Source organism: Protopterus annectens, chromosome 12.part0, assembly GCF_019279795.1.
Source record: "Protopterus annectens isolate FY-2018-M chromosome 12.part0, PAN1.0, whole genome shotgun sequence".
Classification (NCBI taxonomy): Eukaryota; Metazoa; Chordata; order Ceratodontiformes; family Protopteridae; genus Protopterus; species Protopterus annectens.
Genome location: NC_056746.1, coordinates 1,201,202,058 through 1,201,220,332, shown reverse-complemented (window position 1 = coordinate 1,201,220,332; position 18,275 = coordinate 1,201,202,058).

The window sequence follows — 18,275 nt, the reverse complement described above, 5'->3', positions numbered from 1 at the left end:
AGTTCAACGCTGAGCTACACTTCTCGAAAGTAGCACATGCCACCGAACATCCCATAGGCATGGCAGTGTCAAAATAAAAGTTGTCCCCTACCACCATGCCTAATAACGGCCAATCCTCCTCCCTCACAGGTAGCAAACGAAAAGCTGACTCAATATCTACTTTAACTAACCAGGGGTCCTTGAGACTCCTAATAACCCAAACAGCATCATCCAAAAATGAATACGTTACTCTAATGTCTTCACTGGGAATGAAATAATTCACCGACTCACCCGCAGGGTACGATAAATGGTGAATTAAGTGAAATTCCCACTGCATTTTTTTTGGAACTAAACTTAACAGTGACACCTTAAAGTTAGGGAAAGGAGAGTAACAGAAAGGACCTAACACCCTCCCAGGCTGGCACTCTTTGTCAATATACTCTTGCAAAATCACCTCCCTCCCCTTGACAGACCTCAAATTTCTCTCCACCCTCCCACCCCCACCAATGCAGACTTAATTGAAAACCCTTTAGAAAAACCTTCTATTAACTCCCCTGCTAACACCAGCAGTGGATAATGCGTCAATAAGTCCTTCAATACATTCACCTTAACAGGTGAACTGTTCCCCAAAATGCCCTCTACCTCCCCGAAAGGACCCCCCCTTTGGCCCCAAAAATTAGCCCGACCACAACCGCCTAGCAACTTTTAACAGGAACTATTCCAACATCTCATACCCCCAAAGTGTGGTGCCTGACCCCCAACCTGACCCCCACACCCACCACATTGTGTGAATGCATGCGCTCCCATACACTTCGAGCAAATATGAGCAAATCTACAACCCACCCAGGAACACCTGCCAGCATTAAAAGCCCAACATATCCTTGCACCTCCCTCAGATGGCTGAGATAATCTGCTACTCCCTCCACTGGTATCCATTGTGGTGGACAGCCAGATGTCCAGACGTCTGACCTCCCAATACATAGATTTATCTACTGCTTTACATTTGCAAAATTTCTGGTCATACCATAAACATGCATAACTGGGCTTCAACCTCTGTGCTTCCCTAATAGTCAAAAAATAAGCCAAAAGAGGAAGAGCCAGTGAAGTGTCCCTTTCCAAACACACCGCCATATAATAAACGAAACCTAGGACCCAATTATCCCATGTCTTAACCTGAAACCTCCCTACTCTTTTGCAACATATCACAGCCAATGCAGCCAAGAGGTCCTTCCCATTAGCCATCTCCGCTTCCGTCAAACGCTGAACCCTGTCTGCGTCAATCAATTCAAAAATATTGATGAATTCCCCTTTCCAAATCTTCTCTTTCACTAACAGAGATATGTGCGGGGTCAATAAAATGGGAGCCCCTTCCTGCCATAGGGCCTGCAATGTCAACCAATCCCCCAGCCGTAATCCAAAGTCAGACCCCACCTCATGGACATCCGGCCCTAACTCCTGATCTAAGAATGACAGGGTATCCTCAAAAAACCCTCCACACTCGGCTAAGGCCTCCAAACTGCTACCCAGTAGACTCCCTTGGACACCCTCACTGCCCCCTACCTCACCCCCCACACCTGCTCCAGCCTCCTCACCCCCCCAAGCTTGATGAATTATTATCTGTAGCTGATAAAGGGGGCATCATCACCTCCATAGCCTTCTCCACCAATGCTGTCTGCACACCAAAATGTGCTTATTCACTCTGGATTTCCTTTCAAAAACCCTTCAAGCCACACCCCTCACACTACCTCACGTCCCTTCAGATCCCAACTTACTTAACCCTTTCCTAACCCTTCTTAGCCACCCAGACACAGCTACCACCCAGCACCCCCCCATCACACATTAACCAGTCCTGTGACAAATTTGTCTGTACTAAACTTCACTTGTTCCAAGTTGGACTTTCCCAGTAAACAAATGTTAAATAAAATAACAAATTGCAGTGATGCAAAATATTGGCTTACTAGAAATTATCAAGTTTGTTCTCACTGTGATGTAAGAAGTGCCATGTAGATAACTTTCTTTGTGCAGAGATCACCATAAACCAAAACTATGTCAAAGTACTATTGATACATTATAACCATAGCCACAAGTGACATTAAAATATACAGTTCCATCTGCCCAGAGAGCAATCCCAATAGTTACCTGTACAAAATCAAGGAAAACCGAATGAAACCCTATCAACTATATTAAAAAATGTTAACATGTGTGCACATTCCTTACCTATAGCAAAAGGCTGTAGGGACATCAGTTCATAAAATGTGTGTGCAGGAGTGGGTGGTGTCATACCTAAACAATTTTGATACTTCAGCATGATCAGTCATTTTTGTAAAATCCAAGAGAATCATAATAGAGCTTTTCTAAAAAAATTACACGGGAGAGCTATTTCTCTTATATAAGGAAAAATATCAGTTTAAGTAGAGAACTTGCTTGTTAATGTTGGTGCATAATGGAACTTTTCTAAAAAAATGACATGGGAGATCTATTTCTCTTATATATGGAAAATATTAGTTTGTTAAGTAAAGAACTTGCTTTTTAATTTTGGTGCATTCTTTGTAGGAGTCACAGCAGCTCTCGATGAAATTGCTGACAGTACATACTGCTTATCAAGACCAGACTAAGACATTCAGCATTATTCTATATAAAGAAATGAGAAACAGATTAAAAAAATAAATGTTAGCTTATAGGCTCATTGGATTGTAGCATTCTGCCAGGTAATACACCAATTAAACCTGTTAACCTAGCTACTGCATTTGCATACCCAGCTAGTTACTTCCCCCTTTCCATTAGAGATGAGGGGAGGGACTAGGCCTAAGATAGGTTTGTGATTTCCCATCTTTTTATCTATGCTTAATTTGAAGAAAGTGAAGAACGTCTTTGGTTTTACAGAAAATAGAAATATATTCCAGATGTAAGGAATTATTTGGAAGAGATATATGTCTTGCCAAAAAGTCCTATTTATTTTGCAAACCAGCTGCGTGTTGTAAATCCTCATATACTAACGGAAAAGGTCTGGTCACCGGACTTTTCGTTAGTTCCCTCACTTCACCGGGACCACCCCACGCCAAACCCGGGGTAAAATCATTACTACCACCGCGCGAGTTATTGCTATAATATAGATTAGGTCCCTAACAGAACTTGGTCATTTAAAGCCTCAAAACCAAAACAAGTGTGCTGAAAACAATTGAGGAGGAACCAAAAATTAAAACTGTAGGAGCAGCAGCTTTTATTAAAAAATAAAACACATATTTAATGCCACAAACACTTCACAGCATTTTCATCTAACAATTAAAACTTCTTCAGAACTAGCAATTCATTACCACTTCCTCAATGTATAGATCAACACTTAATTAAACAATTAAACAATTACATATTTCAGCGTGAATTCATACAAGTCCATTATAAACTGTAAACCAGTACCTCACAAAATATATGGGGTAATACACAATAAACACAAAACAAAGTTTAAGGGATTACATGTACTTTACATGTATCCAAACAGTAAAATAAATAAGTAAGTGAATAAACATATTTGAACATGTTTAAAAGTTTATCATTATACCACAAAAAAACTATTCTATAGAAAGGTATAAAAATAAAAATGCTTGTTTAAATTATTAAATACATACATACATCTATATCTATCTATCTATCTATCTATCTATCTATCTATCTATCTATCTATCTGTCTATCTATATATATACATGCATTGTAACTTTATTATATAAGAAAGTATAGATCATAAAAGGAAAAACACATATGACAAAGAAGACATATTAAAAACCTATTACAACATATCTGCCCTCAGTTTTAAACAGGAGTAATAGATATGTTTTCATTGATACCTGGAGGTGTAGTGGCATTCAACCTCAACTGCCACTAAAGTTCCTTATAAAAACAAAATAAGTAGCACAAACTGTAAACCAGGATAAAGATTAAAGTTCCTTATACTTTAGTTTGATCTAATTTAATGCTTTGTAAGCCATGCATAGAGTTCAGGTTGGAGTAAGCTTTTGGATAGGTACATATTGCAAGATGTGCTGTATTCTGGTTTGGGCCTGATTTGGAAATGTGGCTGTCTCTCTACAAAGTACTTTTTAGAATTTCTGTGTAGCAACTGATAACAGTGGGGGGTAGTTTCAGCTCAGCACTGACATTCTGTCTTGCCTTATATAAGTGGTACGTTTTGAATTATCTCTGCTTAATATCAGAGCTTTGGCCGGCTAACATCTACTTGAAATCAGCTGGACGTATAAATGAATTTAAGTACACTTTTATCTGCTCTTTTGCAGATAGTACTGTATTTAATTTATTTATTTGTGTTTTTCACTGAATATTAACTCAACTGAAGTTGTGGCTGTCTCTCTACAGCTAGTTCCTCACCCACCCTCCCTGTTCTTGTTTTGGTGTTAATGTTGGTGGCTTTGAAATTGCCTGCCCCTCTTGTAGATTTGTATTTGGATACTCCTTCTGGGCCCATCTCATCTGCTCACTCAACTAAGTGCAGTGAGATCATATTCTGATTTCAGGCACTCCTACTGTGTACAAAGAGAGCATTTGGGAAAGACAACCCCTGCAGCCTCTTAATCCTGCTCTGTTCCCTCCCTCAAAAAAAAAAAAAATATATATATATATATATTTTTTATTCAGCTGCTCTTACTGTAACTGTCTTAGTTGCTCTTCTGTGTGCTGTTATCTGTTCAGTCACTCTTACTCTGCACTTATTACTGCTTGTTAGTAGCCTTCTAATTTACTGCCTTCTGCACTTGTTTTTTAGTCATTTGTTAATTTAATTGCATTTATTTGAACTGTATTTGCTGTAGTGTTGCTATACACTTGGGTGTGCTGGCTTGCACTACAATTTGAATTGTATTTACTGCTGTTTTAGCTGCTTTCCTGTAACAAAAAAAAATTCTAAGCTTGTTTTCTGCCTTTCCTATAACTTCTGAGCCCCCCAAGCCTTTCTGTGCTGGAGGAAAGCCTTCTAGCTTATCTGTGGGAATGGTAAGCACTAGGTAGCCTATCCTCCATGAGAAGAGTGAGTTTTGGCCTAGAAATTATAGTTTATTTGGCCGTTTGGGCAGTTTTCCATCTCTTTCAATTTGATGGCTTAAAAGCCTATGTTTGTACTTGTTCCCCGCCTTTCCTATAACTAGTCTAGTCCAGGTACATATTTGCTGTATCCAGGACTCTTTGTAAGCTTCTGAGTCCCCCAAGCCTTTCTGTGTTGGAGGGAAGCCTTCTAGCTTATCAGTGGGAGTGGTAAGCATTAGGTAGCCTATCTACCACAAGAGGAGTGATTCCTGGCCCAGAAATTGTAGCTATTGGCCATTTGGGCAGGGTTTTTTTTATCTCTTTCAACGTCCTGGTTTAAAAGCCACACTTGCACTTGTTTCCCACTTTTTCTGTAACTATTCTAGTCCAGATACAGAGCTGCTGTATCCAGGACTGTTGGTAAGCTTCTGAGCCCCACAAGCCTTTCTGTGTTGGAAGAAAGCCTTTTAGCTTATCAGTGGGAGTGGTAAGCACTAGGTAGCCTGTCTACCATGAGAGGAGAGGTTCTTGGCCCAGAAATTGTAGTTTATTGACCATTTGGAGAGTTTGTCTGTCTCTTTCAACTTTTTAATTTAAAATACCACATCTGTGCTTGTTTCCCATCTTTCCTGTAACTAACCTACTGGGTAGCACTAGAAAGCTTTAAACTGATACAAGCCTTCTAGCTTAGAAGAGAGACTTTGGAGTGATTAAGTATCAGTTTTCTGTACTTTCTTGCTGTACTTAACTGTTTTCAGCCTAAACGCAGATTTTCCAGCATCTATTGTGATTTAAAAGCTTGTTGTTTTTCACATATTGTACTTATTTGACTGCCTGCACTAAGATTTTTTTGTTTAAATAATTTAACTGTTGTAGGCTACACACTAAAGGGCGATAGCCTTTTCTGATCATTTGTAGATGTTTAAAGCTGTTTTAAGTGTATTTTTTACTGTTTTTGCATTATCTTTTCAAAAAAAAACAAAAAAAAATTCCTTGTTTCCTGCCTTTCTAAGCTAGTATAGTCGAGTTTTCAGGCTAGTGCTGAATTCAGGGCTGTGATACTAGTTTCTGAGTTGCCCATACCTTACTTGGATAGAGGGAAGTTTCTCTGTTCACCTGTGAGAGAGGGGAGCTTTGAGCAACCTATCTGTCCCTGCAGGAGTGGTTCCAGCCCAGAAGTTAGTAGTTTATTGGCCATTTTGGACAAATTTCTATCTCTTTCATTTCCCTACTATAAAAACCGCATTTGCATGGTTTTGCGCACCGGGCAGTGCCTGTTAGCTACGGTTAAATTATTCCTGGCTCCACTAAGCCTCCTCTTCAGTTTTTCCCTTGAAACTACTCTAACTCTCAACCTAAGCACTCAAAATGCATATTACAGCCCTGCACTTGCTCAGACCTAATAGCAAGCACTAATATACCCTGCCACTGATTGCCCAGCAGGGCAAGGCTCTTTATTCACCCCTCACCAATCAAGCGACTAAGCAGCTCACAATACTATTCAGGCATGACCAAAGGGCAACTTCAGGTGCAGTCTCCAGTCCAGCTGGTGAATCTAGGTATCCTGAGGCAATGTTACAACTGCCTCATGTACACAGGCAACCCTGTCCTCCTACCACAAAACACTAACATATGCGAGAGATGCAATTATACAGCCAAACTGGAAGCTAAGTTGTCTCCATCCAAGACTGGAACAGACAGTCAAGAGGAGAAGGTTAATACTTGCACCACACCTCCAGCCACACACAGCCCTACTAAAACAGCACAGGCAAAAAATACACATAAATACACAAAATCATACTCAGAGGCTCTAAATAAAAACCTGCAAAAGCATCAAAGACCTCCAAGGCAGACAGTCAAACAACCTGCACTTCCTTTCACAAACCAGACAACACATAAATCACAAAATCAGTGTGCCACACAATCACAGCCCTTAAGGCAAAATAACATACCTAACACACTAGTAATAGGTGACTCTATAGTCAGGCACACTGACGTCCCACTCACTAGGCTGGACAAGCAGAAAGTTACTGTTAGCTGCCTGTCAGGAGCCAGAATCCGCCACATAACACAAGCACTCAGGTCCCTCCAGAACAAGTACAAATATGACTCTGTCATTGTTCATGTTGTTGTGAATGACCTGAGAGGTACCTCCCTGGACTACATGAAAAGAGACATAGAAGAGCTCTCTGATCATGCAGCCCAGGCTGGTATGACCCTAACCCTGAGTAGCATCCTGCCCTCACCAAGAATGATACCTCAGTATAAAGAAAAAATGATCAATTTCAACAATTGGCTAAGCTTCTGGTGTCATTCAAAGGGGATCCAGTGTCTGTCAGCCTGGGACGACATGCTCGACAAGCCGTGTTGCTCCACAAGAGATGGCTTGCACCTGTCACCCCTAGGCTTTCGAATACTGGCCAAGGATCTTGCTGCCCCCATAGTGCCTTTTTTAGGCAAGGCTCAAAAGTCAAACCCACTTGTGTAAACAGCACAATTAACAAAAAACTGAGGGTTATGCAACTCAATGCCAAGAGTTTAAATCTCAAAATGCACGTGCTCAAAGCACTCCTCAGTATGGAGAACGTCGACATCTGTGCAGTAACTGAAACCTGGTTCAAGGCTACAGAGAGCACCCCAGCACTATTGGGCTACAACTCATACCACACGTTTCGGCCACAGAGCATGGACAGAAATACAAAAGGAGGGGGTATATCCATATTCATCAAGGATACCTACACCTGCAGGTTAGTGGTGCAGCATGGTACCTCTGAGATCATCCATGTGCAACTAACATTGGGCAAATCTGCAATGCAAATTGTGGCCTGCTACAGATCACCCTCCATGACCCAGGACCACCACTCCACCTTTCTGGAGACACTGGAAAACTTGAAGGTCCTACCGAACACCCTGATACTGGGCGATTTCAATTACTCTACCATTCACTGCAAAAACTACCCAGGCCCAGCACTTCCTGGAATTCATCAACTCAAATGCCCTGGATCAGCTGGTAAACTCCCCTACCAGAGGTGAAAACATACTGGACCTGGTCATCACCAACATGGGTGACAGGTGTTCCACACCCGAGGTCAAGCCGTCACTGGTTAAATCAGACCATAAAATAATCACTCTGGATGTCCACACCCCACCACCACCAACTAAGGAAACCACAGTAAAAAAACTTTTCTAAAGCAAACTTCACCTTACTTAAGACAGAGGTGATAAGTTTCTCAGCCTCCATGCTAAAGGATAACGCTGCCCAAGATGCAGAAACCTTTACAAATGCACTCTATGAGCACCTACAAAGATGTATGGATCATGCCATCCATAGCCAAACCAAGACTCACTCCTCTAAGAGAAGGAAACCAGTTTGGTGGACCCCTGCAATAAACAGGCTATACAATGGAAGGATGAAACTAGCTCAGAAAAAAAGCAAATCCCAAGAAGGAAAGACATCCCTGATCAGTATCAGTAAGAAACTAAGGTCCCTCATGAATTCATCCAAGGCTAACTTCAAAAGAAAAATAGCCAAGAATTCAAAAGATAACCACAAAGCCTTCTTTAGCTATGTTAAGAATCTAAGTGGCAACTCACAGATATGCACTGAACTAGTGCAAAATAGCACAAAATATACTGAACCTACTGATATTGCCAACATCCTGGCAGATAGAGTCAGTGCAAACTTCACCCCCCTCTCAGCTCCAAAAGGGCCCACCACAATACCGGAAAAGTGTAGTGTCCCAAAAATCACAGACAAACAGGTGAAAACAGCCCTTTCAAAAGCCAAAAAAACACAGCATCAATGGGACCAGATGGTGTCCCAGGCTGCATCTTGCACGAACTACAGAATGAACTAACCCCCCACCTAAACACACTGTTCAACCTCAGCCTCTCCACAGGCTACATGCCCATAGAATGGCGCACAGCAACGGTTATTCCTCTCCACAAAGGAGGGGCCACAACTGATCCTGGTAACTATCACCCCATAAGCCTGACTAGCCTGGTCTGCAAGGCTATGGAGCGCATCATCATGGAACCCATTAACAAAGACATTGGGAAACTCCAAACACTTGACCCGACCCAGTTCGGCTTTGTTAAGGGCAGATCATGCCTATTAAACCTGACTGACTTCTTTGAGACAGTCACCATGGCTATAGATGAGGGAAAGGTCGTTCGCGCAGCCTACCTTGACCTCGCCAAGGCTTTCAACACCATTCCCTACTTGGGTATTACAGAAAAACTCACCAGCCTGAACATAAATCCCTACGTCACGAGATGGGTTGCCAGCTGGCTTACAGACAAAACTCATACGGTAAGAATAGCGGGCTCAAGGTCCGACTCTAAACCAGTCACAAGTGGTGTTCCCCCAAGGCTCGGTCCTGGGACCCCTACTCTTTGGCATATACTTCTCAGACGTACAGACAAACACAGGAGGACTATGGCTAACCAAGTTCACCGATGACTGCAAAATGGGAGCCATAATTGACTCTCTGGCTGACATGGACATCCTCCAAAAAGGCCTTACTTAGACGGACACCTGGTGTCAGAGTCATGGCCTCAAGCTAAATGCCAAAAAATGTATAGTCATCCCATTTGGGAAAAACAAAACACCCACAAATTACCACATAGGTGGCAGCCCCCTTAATACAGAAGAGGTAATAAGAGATCTGGGGACCCAGGTAGATAGTAATCTCTCCTTTGCCAATCATATTGCCAAAGTAGTTAGGAAATCCTTCTATGTGGCCCATCTAATTACTAAAGGGTTCACATCTAGAAATAAAGAGGTTATAGTGCCCCTCTACTTGTCACTCATTAGACCCATCATAGAGTACAATGGCCCATTTGGGATGTACCTCACAAGACACTTCCAACAGCTGGAAAGACCACAAAAGTACCTCACCAAGAAGATTACTGGCCTCAAACATATGTCCTATGCAAACTGACTGAAAAAACTTTGGCTGTACTCAGTGGCATATCGCTTATACAGAGGTGATCTCTGCCTGACTTACAAAGCCATGTCTAACTCAGAATTGATGGACATGCTCCACCTAAAGAAATCCAAGTCACTGCGAGCCACGTGTTCTAGTGAGCTAAATCTTACCACAACAATAAATAGAACATGGTGGAGGGATAGATTCCTATCACAGAGACTCCCCATGCTTTGGAACAAAATTCCAAATTACATCAGGCAGAGCCCCTCACTAACACTCGTCAAGAGAAACCTTGACGAGTAGATGGGTAACAGAAAATATGCCCCTGGAATCACTTCATTGGCTCTGCTTGACAGAGGATCAGTTAATTAATCAATGGGGTGGCAAAAGCCGACACACGCTGGCTAGGCTTATAAATGCCCTCAGGCAGATAGACTAGTGCCTTTGTTAATGTGGCCAGCTTTTTTTTTAAAGTATGAAATGGGCAGTGGATAACATAATATACAGATTACTGAAAACTTAAAAATGATTAATTTGTTTATTACGCTACTCAGCTGTACCAACAAATTCTAACCATTGATGTTAATGCTTCTTATTAGGGCTAATACTGTGATTAACCCAGGATCTATACCCTGCTGCAAATATTTCCAAGATCTCTAATACAACACTTTATCATGTGTTTTAATAGTTCTAATAGCATCAGAAACATAACTGACTGAGTTAGTGCCTGCCTTTCCACTCACTCACCTGAGCTATCACTAAAACCTGGCTCAGAAATGACAGCCCCCATATCCATATGGTATTCTAAGGCTATAATTATATATTTCATGCCAAATCAGGGTTTAGATGATGTATGGTGACCTTCCTCTATATATATTTTACATGTCAACATAAAAGCAAATGCTTAGCCAAATTTTTCCTCTGACTCTGACCCTAACCGGTCATGTACAAAAATTCCCTCAATGGATAACAAGTCAAACCTCCTTGCATTTGTTTACTTTTCACCTCCATAATTTCTTAATCAATTCTAGTTGTTCCTCTTTAGCATTCTTTTTCCTACACTTACAAACAGTTAATATTACTTATTTATTCTATTTATTTTTATTTAAATTTGTTTAACAGGGTAGAACACTGATAAACGATAATTAATTACAGGCTCATCTTGGGCTACATTATTATATAAGACAACAGTGTATAGTATATGTATAACAGCAGTTTATATTTATGAGTAAGCACAGAAAATCTACCAAACCAAATATATGTACAGTTACATAAGTAGAATGGGAAATGGGAATATAGTTTAATTAGGGGGAGTAAGTGTAGTGGAAATATAGCAGTAGTAGCTAAATTAGGAAAGCTAGTAAGTACAGTAAAATGAAAGAGCTGATTACATCATGTGTATTGGGTTTAGATAAGTAATGATGTGGTAAGCTGAATCGTGGTTTAACCTGAGTGAGTTAACTAGGTGGCTCAGGTATATGTGAGGTGAAGGTACTATGCAATTAGAGATATTGGTTTATTTAACAAGTCCTTTAGATGGAAAGTTGCATTCAAGCTGTTTTAGCAAGTATTGCTTGAACTGTGACCTAAACAGGGGGTAGTACTTTGTGTAACCAGCTAAATCAGGAGGAAGTGATTGTTTTGGTTCTGAGACCAGTGCTGAGAAACAATGGCTAGTACAGTGAATTCTGAGAGAATACGTTTTCTATGGAAGGACCAGATCTGGCTTGGCTTCTTTGGTTGTTGGTTTGAGTGACAGTACAAAGTTTGGAAGAGACATGGGAGGTTGTGTTGTATTGAGTATTTTGAAGAGTAAAGAATCCAAGAAGCAGATTTGACATGGCCTACAATGGGAGACACTTAGCCTCCAAAGAGTAAGGCAGTGGCATTCATTCCATGAGTAAGATATGGATCAACATATTATATTGGAGAGTATCTGAAGGGTGACAGTGTGTTTGTACAGTGGCAGATGCAAATAACGGTTCACTTTACTCAAGTTAAAGAAGGAAGATGCCTTTTCCTATACTAGCCCTTTGCTTAATATGAGAAGAACTCAGATATTTTGTTGGCCCAGAAGAGTAGACTGTTGTTCTTGCTTCCCAGCTTTTCTATGTGCACATGGAAGTTAAGTGATTGGTCTAGTCAGATGCCAGATTTCTAAAAGAGGCACTGATTTCAGTGGGGCTATCAGAGCAAAAGTTATGAAGAATTAGGGGGAATGGATAATCTTTTATAGATGCTGAATAACATGACACTTGTTTTCCTTTTTTTGTCATTGAGCAGTAGTGTTTTGATTCTTGATTACTTCAGTCTTAATGCACGAGAGTGAAGTTAACTTTATTACCAGTAATTAAATACTACTGATACTGATACTGACACTGATACTGATACCGATACTGATACTGACACTGATACTTATACCGGCACTGTTACTGATACTGATACTGATACTGATACTTATACCAACACTGTTACCGATACTGATACTGATACTGACACTGATACTTATACTGCCACTGACACTGTTACTGATACTGATAACTGTTACATCAGAAGCAGTTTGATGCATCAAAGGCCAACCGGCCAGCTCATACATTCAAAAGACATTTAGTAATCTAACCCCACTCCACCAAATTACTCAACACCTGCACTCCATCATCCTTCCTTATCCCATTTCTTACAATTTTTTTTCTTTTCCATTTTAAAGAAGTCCACCTCGAAAACATTGAACCTCTTGTTGCTCAAATTCCTTTAGAACCCCCAACAGGCTCAAATAACATACATATGTGGTGCATTTACCCCAGAAAGGACTTTATCTCCTTACCCCTCAACTGCATTTTTTTTAACTTTTGTTAAAAATGTTGTTGGTCATTTCTTATCAGTGCTCTGTCACTTTGGAAAACAGCTCTAGTTAAAACCTTTTTTCAAAATATCCCATGCAAGATAATGCCTCTCATTTCATACCAATATCTGCCATTCTGCCTCTAGTTAAAATACTTGAAAAGATCATTTCACTTCAACTGTTCAATTATGTCTGACAATATTATTGACTGGCCTTAAACTAGCATGTTTGCTATACAGTAGTACCATGAATATACCTTGGACCTTGTCTTCTGAAATTTTACTCTGCTTGGATGAAGGCCACCTAAGTTAAGCTCTGTTTGTAGACAACATGGAAGCTACTGATCTAGTAGACAAGTCCACCCTAAATAATCACTCACTGGAAAAACACAATAGGTCAGATGCCTCACTTGGTTTGAAGAATTACTTACCAGCAGAATCTTCAGAGTCAAGGTCAGTTCCCCACCTTAGCTGCCTCTCATCTACTCAAACTATATCCTTCAGGGATATTTCCTTTTTCTTCTCAATCTGCTCCAACAGGCTTCTCAATGACCTACTCTACCTTCCTCTAAATAAATAAAATAAAAATAAATTATTAAATAAAAAAGATCATCAAAAACACATCCTTCATGCAGGATATAGGACATTTTGGCACACATTTTAGAAGCTCTCTCTCTCTCTGAAGTGATTGTGATCACTTAATTGACAGCTTGTAAACTGTCCTACTTTTATGACACCTGGTGTCCCCTATTCTCCTTACTATGTTACTGCTGATAAGTAAAGACTATTCTCTTTTGGAAAGATGATTACCCTCATTAATACCAGTCATACATTTGTAGCTGTGTATTCAACTTTATCTGAATTTTAAAAAGTTGTGGAAGGCACTGGGTAAGAAATTTATTACATCAACAGGTGTTATTCTTAAAATGAAAATTTAGATCTCCAGATCAGGTGCATCTTAGACTGGTCTATGAATGTGGATAAAGTCAGAAAGTGCAGAGTCTTTCATCAGCTACTCTAAGTTCATTATGCAATGTGCTAAACATACATCATCTTTTAATAGCCTGTACAAGTCAGATTATAGAGAAACTGATTTTAATCTGCTATGTTAGCTTAAGTGGCATAGACTGGAGACAATTTTATTTAAGAATCTCTGTAGTCTTTCATGTTGTAGAAGGCACTTACTCCAAAGGGTTGTGGTCTAATATAGACATCTATTGACCTAGATGAGATACTCTTACAAGCTGTGAATAGCTGAAGGATTTCCTAAGTTTAACCAAGACATGGTGTTTAAAAGAGAATCTGTTGCCTACTCAAGTACATTTTATCTAATAAAAGGGTTAGTTTTTGAGGGAGTGCTGGTAGTGTGATAAGTGATGGGAGGGATCAGGGTATTGCAAAAGGTTACTATGCTACCATTTTCTTTGTACTTTAGGTGATCCGATGGTTCACACACCAGGTATTGGTCTGATCCGGACACTGCTGGAGAATATGGATTTTGTGGATGACGTTGACAGCATCTAATTTGCAGTCATCCATATGCTTGACTAGCCAGACCTGATGTTCTGTTTCACTTCTGGGTTGGAAATGCTGATTAAGAGAGGACATTATACTGAACTCTGAGAATCCCCACTAGTATAATCTCTATAGATTGAGGAGATATCTCCTAACTTTTGAGCTGTCAGTAAGCCAGATTACCATCTGCCAGACAGTGTGAAGATTAATGTTGAGTCTGGTGGATTTATTTATGATCCCCATAGGTGGAAGAGTGTTGAAGGCCTTGACAACATCAAGGTAAGCAGTATGGACAGTCTGGCCATCACCTAAAGCTTCTGTGTCCTTGTCAAAGAAATTGACTAGTTTGAGTAGGCATAAGTTTCCTTTAGTATGTCCAGATTATGTAGGGTCAAGGATATGAATGTCACTTATGTTATTATTAATCAGTTCAGCAAGAATGCCTTCTATGCCTTTACAGGTGATGTTGGCAAAACCAATAGGCCTACAGTTACCATGGCTTGTCACATGAGCCATGCTAGTGTGAATACACACTGCTGAGGTTATATATTCCAAGCTTCAGATTCACATTTTGTGATGAGATTAAGGTTAAAAGGCATTTTGATGGATCTGGGATAATTTTGTTCTTCATATTTTCAAGCAGACAACATGGAATACTGTCAGGACCCATGGAACTAGCGTTTTCCATTTGGAAAGTGCTGATGTGACTTGATCTCTGGTGATTTCAGGCTGGATAGCAAAGAATGAAATTATGGAATGACGGGGCTTGTGGGGACATTAAGTTGGAGCTAAACATGTCTGCAAGGGTATTAGTTATGATATCTGAGTCAGAGTAGGATATGCCATTGGAGATTAAAGTTCAGTGCAGAAGTGAGCTTTACTTCAATTTTTTCCTGATAAAGCTGAAGAAGACCATATGGTTATCATTGGCATTGCTAGCTACTTTGAGTTTATAACTGATCTTGCATTCCCTGATAGTTTGCATGAGGGTCTTTTTTAATGACTTGAAATAGTTTCTATAGTGAAGAAGAGAGGATTTATTTTTATAAAGAATCTTGAACTTTTCATTAATGTGTACAGCTGATGCGTGTGGAACATCAGTTATGCAGAGTTACTTCTGAATTTTTCACTTACTTATGATAGATGGGAATGCCCTCCTCAATGCATATATTCCTGCGGGTGACAAAAAACACTGGCAGGAGTCCAGAAGCAAAGGTGGCATCATAAATCAGTTTACATGGTAGAATATGCCAGTTGTCCTTGTCCAAGATAACAACATGTTGCAAGAAGAAGGGTTTTGAATAGCCCTGAAATGCAGTATGGATTATTATGTTAGGGTAAGTTTCTGCTAAAGGTGAGACTTGTAGCCAGCTGATGGTAGTGATATAATGGGTGATAAAGCAGGGGTAGTAGTTGATTAGGTCATGATCATGGCAATTGGCACTTCTGGGGGGGATAGGGTGATTTTCAATCAGGAGTTAGAAACAGAAAATTATGGTTGGGTCACCTATCATAATCCGCTTATTATATGTTCTCGACATGGATGCCAAAAAATGCACCTCAGGAGTAAAGCCATAAAAAAAATTGTTTGTTCTGTTGCTGTCATTTGCTGGACAGTACTGACATATTTTAAAGCCTGGTGCTAGACACAACCTTAAGAGCTTTTGCAGGGGTGCTTACCATTTGTTAAGCTCAGGAGTGGTGAGGGAACAAGCTAATGTCACATTTAGAGAGACAATGATGTACTTAATAAAGATGATAAAAGAAAAAGGATGACACTAGCTTTTGTACTAGTTACAGCAGTTGGGAAATCAACAGAGTTGCAATAATTGAGTCTAGATATACCAGCACATGAATCTTTGTAGCTAAGTCTAAAGGAAGAATAACATTTTGTATCTGTAAGATATTCTTAAGAAGAAAAAAGGAAGTGTCGACAGCTCACACATGTCCATCATTATCAATCTGTTATCACATCTGTCCTTCATTAGCAATCTGTTATCAGTAATACTCAAGTGACTCAGGAAACAAATTCCAATATTTTCCACCCAGAATATATCAGTAACAGGAAAGGCAAAATATGTAGTGGATGCATGTTTGTGTGACTTAGCTTCATTAGATTAAGCTTATGTCATCTATCCATCTAATAGCAGAGGACAGACTACAAGCAGTCCTCAGCTGTGGTGAAATACAGCACATATTCCATGGCAAAGGAGAGGTAAAGCTGAGTAACAATAGTGCATAACTGATAAAATCTACCCCTTCATCATATAAAATTATCCTGCAGCAGCAGCATGTACAGCGTGAAAATGTTAAAGTGCCAAGATCAAGCACTGAAGCACCCCACACTGCAGAGGAAGATTAATGGAAGAATTCTTCCTGGAAGCCACCTTCTGTAAATGTCCTGAGAAGTGAGTGGCAAACTAATCAAGTTGGCTGACAGTGAGGTCATAATGGTCTCTGCGGCACTTGATTACAATGCCATGATTAGTAGTGTCAAAACCTGAAAACCAAGGAAGACCAAACTCTATTATAACCTTTGATTCCAAGGATTAAGACACTGACTACACATATAAGGGTTTAAAGCCAAATATTTAATTTTTTTAATGAATGAGCATAAGTAAGGCCTTCCCATAGACTGGTAATAATTCAGAGACCTGTGAGAATCACAGATGCAAGGCCCCCATGATGAATGCCATAGAAACTACATGCCACAGCAACTACATAGAGCAAGAACAAGTCCAAGATGCTACCTGGTTTGTTCTGCATTAATCCTGCATTATAAAGAAAAGCCTTGAGGATGTCTTGAGAAGAAGAGGTCCTGCTCAAAGGTAAAACAAGAACATTCTGCTCAATAGCTGAATATTTGAGCTGTTTGGTTAGTTGTTATATATCTACATCAACTTTATTACAAGCTGAGATAAGTACAAACTTGCAGTGTTATAAGATAGTACTGCAGTTTAATTTTCTGCTTATTTATTTGTTTCATTGAATATTGTGTTAAAGATAGTACTGCATTTTATTTTTTCTGTCTATTTATTTGCTTCACTGAATATTGTGATCTCTCTGCCTCTCTGCAAGTGGCGGTTATTATTCTCACTTCATTGATATTCGGTGTTGAACTCTTACCCTTGAGGGTTTCTCTGTGCTTATAAGTCTTACTCACCTATCTCTGAATTTATTTCTGCTCAATAGCTGAATATTTGAGCTGTTTGGTTAGTTGTTATATACCTACATCAACTTTATTACAAGCTGAGATAAGTATAAACTTGCAGTGTTATAAGATAGTACTGAATTTTATTTTTCTGCTTATTTATTTGTTTCATTGAATATTGTGTTAAAGATAGTACTGCGTGTTATTTTTTCTGTCTATTTATTTGCTTCACTGAATATTGTGATCTCTCTGCAGTTAGTTTCTCGCCTTCCATCCCTGTTCTTGTTGTGGTATTAATCTTGGTGGCTTAGGAATTTCCATCCCCTCCTCTAAATTTGTGTTTGAACACTCCTCCTGGGTCCATCTCATTTGCTCACTCAACCGAGTAAAGTGAGATCATATTTTGATTTCAGACACTCCTAACAGTCCCATCTGAACATCTGAGTAGGCCAACCCACTTAGACCCTTAACCCTCAATTATCTTCTATTTCTCCTTTCTCCCTTTCCACTTTACTTTCTGTTCTGACTGAGTGTGCTTCTCAGCTGATAAGTATATTTTTGGCACTTAGCTTGCACTGCACTTGAATTATTTTTAATGCTGTTTTAGCTCCTTTTTTGTGGCAAAAACAATAATTCTAAGCTTGTTTCCTGCCTTTCTTGTAACTAGTCTAATCCAGATACAGATTTGCTGTATCCAGGACTGTTTGTAAGCTTCTGAACCCCCCAAGCCTTTCTGTGTCAAAGGGAAACCTTCTAGCTTTTCAGTGGGAGTGATAAGCACTAGGTAGACTATCTACCACAAGAGGAGTGGTTTCTGGCCCAGAAATTG